Source organism: Saccostrea cucullata, unplaced genomic scaffold (genome assembly GCF_032062105.1).
Source record: "Saccostrea cucullata isolate Sc308-1 unplaced genomic scaffold, CSIRO_AGI_Scuc_v1 ctg20572, whole genome shotgun sequence".
Taxonomy (NCBI): Eukaryota; Metazoa; Mollusca; class Bivalvia; order Ostreida; family Ostreidae; genus Saccostrea; species Saccostrea cuccullata.
This window is the reverse complement of record NW_026936566.1, coordinates 1-7509: the sequence shown is the minus strand read 5'-3', so window position 1 is coordinate 7509 and position 7509 is coordinate 1. Positions and strand designations below refer to the sequence as shown.

Sequence of the window (7509 nt, the reverse complement as noted above, 5' to 3'; positions counted from 1 at the left end):
AGTTATAGACTGGTCAAGAGTGTTATGTAGTGTATGTTGTTTTGTTGTTATTTATAGGTATATGGTAGACATGTTGCCAGTGATAGGTTGGTCAGTGGAGCTTACAAGACCGAGTTTGGAGAGGTGGATAAAATTTACCGGGCCACACAGAGAGTTCAGGTAATCGATAGTAATAAATTAACAAAAATCTTAAGAAAATTCACACTACATTCGCCCTTTGGGCTACACGAACATTGTATTCCTCAGATGGCTAAATCATCGTATTACCTGATTAAAAAAAACAGTGAAAACTTAATTATCAAACTGATATACTTGTACTGAGCTTCATATTAGTAACTGTTATCTTGCATATAACTTTTATACAATAAGTTGATCTCAGGAAAAAAAATCCACATTAATTTTATTTCAATGATCATGCAACCTATTTTTTTTTTTTTTTTTTCATTATCGATGAATGTGAGTTACAGAATATAATATGTTATTTCTTTTGTAAATAAAATTCCCCCAAAAACTCCATTTATTTTTTCATTGTTTTAAAAAACAGAACTATTTATTTTTTATAGCAATTTGCTAAACAGAAGGGCGACGTCCAGATCCTGGTGGCCAAAGTGGGTCAAGATGGACATGATCCGGGGGAAAAAGTTATTGCCACAGGGTTTGCTGACTTGGGATTTGATGTTGATATTCCCCATTATTTGCTTAAGTTAAAAATGTTCTATCATGTACACTGCATGTTAATTGTTAAACATGATATGCAAACAGGTAAATTCTATGTTCTTCTGTAAATTAAGTTAAAGTATGTAAGTTATTGAGACCTTTGGATGTTCTTTATACAGGGTCATTGACATAATCTGAATTTCCTTTAATTATCTTGTCATTTTTAGCTCACCTAGCCGAAGGCTCAAGTGAGTTTTTCTGATAAAATTTGTCCGTTGTTGCCTTCACGTTGTTCGTAAATTTTTCACATTTTCATCTTCTTCTCAAGAACCACTGGGCCAATTTCAACCAATCTTCCTACAAAGTATCCTTGGGTAAAGGGGATTCAAGTTTGTTCAAATGAAGGGCCATGCCCTTTTCCAAGGGGAGATAATTTTGAATTAATGAAAAATTGATGGGATTTTTAAAAAAATTTTTTCTCCAGAACCACTGGGCCAAGAAAGATGAAACTCATGTGGAATCATCCTCAGGTAGTGCAGATTCAAATTTGTTTAAATCATGACCCTCGGGGAAGGGGTGGGGGCCCAAAAAGGCCGATCAAAGTTTTACATAGGAATATATAGGAAAAATCTTTAAAATTCTTCTTCTCCAAACCACTGGGCCAGGAATGATGAAACTCATGTGGAATCATCCTCAGGTTGTGTAGATACAAGTTTGTTCAAATATGACCCCCGGGTGTAGGGTGGGGCCAAAACCGTCAAAGTTTTACATAGGATTATACAGGAAAAAATCTTTAAAAATTTTTTAAAAACCACTGGGCCAGGAATGATGAAACTCGTGTGGAATCATCCTCAGGTAGTGTAGATTCAAATTTGTTCAAGTCATGACCCCAAGGGGGAGGATAGGCCAAAATGGTCGATCAAAGTTTTACATAGGAATATATAGGAAAAATATTTAAAATTCTTCTTCTCAAGAACCACTGGGCCAGGAAAGATGAAACTCATGTGGAATCATCCTCAGGTAGTGTAAATTCAAATTTGTTCAAATCATAGGGGCTAGGGTGGGGTTAAAATGGCAGACCAAAGTTTTTCATAAGAATATATAGGGAAAACCTTTTAAAATCTTCTTTTCAAGTACTTCAAAGCCATGATTATAATATTTATATGGAATCATCCTCAGGTAGTGTAGATTCAAGTTTGTTCAAATCATGATCCCCTGGAGGGTTAAAATTCAAGGCTCCCCCCCCCCCCCCCCCCCCCCCCCCCTCGGTAAACTTTCAGTTCTGATCTGATATGTGCTTTTTCCTAGCCGATGTGCTCGGGGAGCGCTGTGGCCCCTGGGCCTCTTGTTTGGCATTCCTTGACCTGATGTCAATCATGTTTTGGAGTTTCTTCGTATTTACTAAAAATTCTTGATGAAAATTTAAAACAAACAGAAAAATTGACAAATAAATGCTTTTCATGTTTATATATAAAAGAGTCACTTATTTTTGTAATGTATTCTCTTCATTTTGTATGTCCTCTCCCCAAATAAGCAAATTTTTTTAAAAAATTTCCCCCAACTCTGATTTTACAGACCCCTATAAAGCTCCCCAGAAGCAGTGGACGCCGACGTCCACGTTTTGGGGGGTCAGTACTCTGGCCGCAGGACACAAAACTCTCATCCCAGAGGTCATCCAGGAACTCAAGAAAATGGGCAGACCGTAAGTAGGATGGTCACTATGAATAATATCAAGTGTGTTATTTAAAAGGGCCCATTGAAGGGTTGGGCGAACCATAAGTAGAATGGTCACTTTGAAAAGAGGGGAAACCTTAAGCTTTGAATGATGTATGGGTCTTTTGAAAAAAGAGATAGATCATTAAAAAAGGGAGTTTTCTAGAAAACAGTGGATAAACCAGGTGTTTGAAATACTGCTTACCAAATTATTAATGTTTAAAAAGTAGGACAATCAGGGAAGGAAATATTGAACATTTAATGGCTACTGTGCAGAATGTAGAGAACTGCAAAAAAATCATTTGCACATGATATGAGACAAACTGTAATGCGGTACATGTATTTGTTTGATCTTCAGTTGTATGTTTTGTTACAGTGATATTCTGGTGGTAGCAGGGGGAGTCATTCCACCTCAGGATTACGACTTCCTGTACCGGGCCCGGGGGTCTCCGCTGTGTTTGGTCCAGGAGGCAGATGCTAAAAGTTGATTAATTACCTGTATCCATATATTTTCAATTTGATTTTTAGCTGTGAGAAAATTATGAAAAAATATGACATCAATAATTTGAAATTTCTTTGAGTGCCCTCAATGAAACTGAAAAATTGGTGAGAATCAGATAAATAACAAAGACATTTAATTTTTAAGTTTAAGGGTCATTCTTCCTACATGCTAGCATTTAATTTAGATAGGGTTATGTGAGTTTCAAACTCTTTGATTCATGGCCTAGAAAAAATTGTGATGATTCTCTAAAATAAACTTTTCTTTTAAAAGGTACAAGAATTCCAGATGCTGCCATCAAGGTGATAGATATGCTTGAAAAGAATACTGACAATACAGATAAAGCTAAATCTGCCACAGGATGAAACTTTGTGGGATATGTCAAAAATGACACTAAATTGTAATAAACATAGCTTCTAGCTGTCTTTCTAAAATGGCATGATTATTTGAGAAGACAACAATGAATTGAATGTGTTGCAGTTTGAACCCTTATCATATACTCTCAAGGATGATGTCAAACATATATGGAAGCATTGTCCTATTGTTAGTCACTGAAAACATATTTATGCATGTTTGACAAATTCGTCTTTTGTCATGCCATATTGTGCATAATATAAAAAGTGTCTTCATTTTTTTGACTTTTTAATTGTAAGAACTGAAAAATTCAAAGCCTTGCCTAAACTTTTACCATGTTTGTTTTGTCTTTGCATCACTTTCTCCCCCCCCCCCCCCCAAAAAAAAAAAATAGATTGTTTACTTATTCCTGTATCTTTAAATACTTAGAAACTTGTCCAATATGCAATCTAGATGTTGATATTCCAACTATTCGGATATCTTGCCTGATAAGGTGTAAACCTTATCCCCTTTCAAAAAATTATATTGTTTGAAATATTGTTTTATCTATATTTCTTTTTAGCTCTTCTGAGCCAAAGGCTCAAAGAGCTAATGCTTTTGGCTCAGAAGAGCTAATGCTATGGCCATTTGTGCTTGCTCGTGCGGTGTTCGTAAACTTTTAAGAATATGGGCCATTACTCAAGAACCCCTTGGCCAATCATTGTCAAATTTGTTTATCCTTGGCCCAAGGGCTACTATTTATACTAAAACTAGAGTTCGAACCCTTAAACAAGGGGAGATAATCAGGAAAATAAAACCAAAAGTAATGGTTGCTAAAGAATCTTCTCTAGAACCACCAGGCAGATTTTCACCAAACTTACAAAAGGATCAGGATATGTTGAAGATAAAAAATTGTTCAAGGCATGACCCTGGGGCAAAGGGCGTGGTTTCAAGGTCACTTCAGAGTTGACCTAAATTTACAATTGATAAAAACGTTTATATTTTGCTCACTATAAGGACTAGGATCATCAAATCTTGTAAGTTGATGCATCTTAAGACTTCACATCATGTTAAATCAAAAGTAGGTCACAGTGACCTACTTTTTTTTTTTTGCGGGCATTTGTTTTCAAATTGATTTGAAGGCATATTTTGGACACTTTAAGGCCTATGATCATCAAACTTTGTTAGTTAATGCATCTTGGGTCCTTGAACAACGTCAACTTAAAAGTAGGTCACCTTGACCTCTTTTGAACTTTATGACTTATTCTTTTTAAAACATTTAATCCCATTATTGCAGACACCGAGAGGGTTAGAATCATCAAATCTTGAAAATTCCTGCATCTTGGGACCTTAAAACATATTTATGAAAAGTAGGTCACTGTGACCTACTTTTTGAATTTTGCAGGCATATGTATTCATATTGTTTAAAAGGCATTTTTTGATTACCTTCTGACCTACGATCATCAAATTTGGTCAGCAGATGCATCTTGGGACTTTGAAAAATGTTGACTAAAATGTAGGTCACGGTGACCTACTTTTGACATTTTATGGCTTTATTTAAGTATCTTCGGTATTTATTGGCTAAGAATTATAAAACTTTGTGAGTTGATGCATCTTGGGTTTTCGGAGAGTGACAACCAAAAAGTAGGTCATGGTGACCTACTTTTGACATTTTATAGCTTTATTTAAGTATCTTAGGTATTTATAAGCTTAGAATCATCAAACCTGTGTTGATGCATCTTGGGTTTTTGGAGAGTGACGACCAAAAAGTAGGTCACGGTGACCTACTTTTGACATTTTATGGCTTTATTTAAGGATCTCTGGTACTTATTGGCTTAGAATCATCAAACTTTGTCAGTTGATGCATCTTGGGTTTTCAGAGAATATCAACCAAAAAGTAGGTCATGGTGACCTACTTTTGAATATCTCAGATACATATTGGCTTAGAATCATCAAACTTTGTCAGTTGATGTATTTTGGGCTTTCAAAAATCGCCTACTAAAAATTAGGTCACAGTGACCTACTTTTAACATTTTATGGCTATAATTAAGTACCTCCAGTACTTATTGGCTTGGAATAATCAAACTTTGTCAGTTGATGCATTTTGGTTTTTCCAGGAATGTAGATGAAAAAGTAGGTCAAGGTGACTTACTTTTGAATATCTCACATACTTATTGGCTTAGAATCTTCAATCTTTGTCTATTAATGCATCTTGAGTCCTCAGAAAACTTCAATCTTAAAGTAGGTCATTGTGACCTACTTATGGTTTTTTCTTTTATAGCTTTATTAAAGTATCTTCAGTTATAATTGGCTAAGAATCATCAAACTTTGTCAGTTGATGCAACTTGGCTCTTAGAATACTTAGGGTTAGACGCTTCAAATAGAAGTGATAGGTTGTACAATTTATCAGAAGAGCGATTCAAGGCCCTTGGGCCTCTTGTATTTATGTACTACAGTGTATGATCATTGGCATGATTGTTGCTTTTTCAGTAATTATAAATATAATTCAAAAACATTTTTCTGCTTGTTTCAAACAATTTCGGAAAGTGAAGCTGCTCATGACTTCACCAAGAAAGAGATTAAGTATCTTTCCACTGTCAGGAAAAATTAAAAATTCTTAATGGCCAAAATAGAGAAATGACATTTTTTGTACCAGCTAAACAAATTCTAAAAAAAAAAAAACAAGTATCAGAAAATATGGGTAATCTTTTTCCCCAACCAATACCAACGGATGTGATAAACAAACAAGCAAGCAACTTAATTCCAAGATTTCATGTATTTATTTTGGCATTAATTTAATTGTCATAATTCATTCTAGAACACTCAGTATTTCTTATAAATACATGTAAATGTTTTTAGATCAATTATCATTACAAATAAAACATAATGAGAAGGTATGTCTTGCACTAATTAGGGCCCCGCAAGGATTTGCGGGTGCCCTATAGTAATCACTCTGTCTGTCCGTCTGTCATTCTTCCGTCCACAAATTTTCTGTTTTTTTTCTAATAACTTTTTTTATGGTTGCCCAATTAAGTTGAAATTTGGTATGGTAGTTCAATAGGCAGAAAGACAAATTTTGATGCTAAGTTTGGTTCTCTATGTCTCTTCTGGTTTGGAGCTGGGGTGGTGGGGTAGATTCCTTAACTATGCATAAGAATGAATGGGTAAAGAGAGATAACTCCTGAGAATGTTCCCATTGTAATCTGTGAAGGCTGTGTTTGTCCTTTGGGATTAATTAATTAACCTTCCACTTGAAGAAAATCCTTAGCATTATCTTTATATGTCACATTGAGATTAATTACTATACTACCTCTGTCTGCAAATGAAGTATGTTTTGAAGTTAAGGTCAATTTTGAATGATGTGTACATTCCTTGAAATATTGATTTAAATAATGTTCATACTGTATTTTGGTTATGATTTTATGATAATTTTATTGAATTCTAAAAACAAGATATATATTAAAATATATATTATTATTTTATTATTACTTTTTTATATTATTTAATTATTTATTTTATAAAATTTTTTGCTGCCTTAATGTTTTTAATTTTAACAGGTAATGAGATAATAATCCCAGTCTGTCATTGCTGAAAAAAAAGTTCTTATTGTAAATATAGAAGAAAAGGATGAGAGAGCAGTACAATTAATCCCTTGGGATTAATTATCTTGTCTTGGGCAGAAAATTTTCCAGACTTATCTTTATTTGTCACTTTAAGATAAATTAACCCTTTGTCTGCAACTGATGTTTGTTTTGGAGTTGACGTCAACCCTGGGTAATATTTGCATGTGGAAAGCTTGGTATTTGATAAAACACCTGCTTAATATTTTTTTTTAAAAACACATAATCGTTTAATTTAATTTTTATTAGAAGACATGAGGTTTTCCCTGTTTTATGTAAATACAAGGTTACTATTTATGGTTTTTGGACACTCAGGAATTATCTTGAATTTTTAAAAATACAGTTGTGAGTTGTTGCTTATAATCTTCATATATTTTTTTTAAACAATGTAATCAAGTAAAACTTGCATTCTATGAGCTGCACCGTTATATTTCTACCCCTCAGCGGGGCCCTTGCTGACGGGTCAGTTTTCTAGTTTCAATAAATAATTCAGGAAACGTTAAATTTACATGTAATCACAGGAACATGTGTATCTGCAATAAGTCAATAACAAAAAGTTAAAAAGAGAATTATAAACACATGTATGTGGGAAAGATACAATTGTATGTTACCCTTTAATATAAATATCTGCTTTAGCATTTCTGATGTTAATACTGTAACAATTTTTCTTTCAATCACAAAGTTGAT

At 34.0% G+C, this 7509-nt stretch overlaps 1 pseudogene; it reads left to right on the top strand.

Moving 5' to 3' along the window:
* Positions 1 to 57: 57 nt before the first annotated feature.
* Positions 58 to 3238, top strand: LOC134245852 (methylmalonyl-CoA mutase, mitochondrial-like; annotated as a pseudogene).
* Positions 3239 to 7509: the final 4271 nt, after the last annotated feature.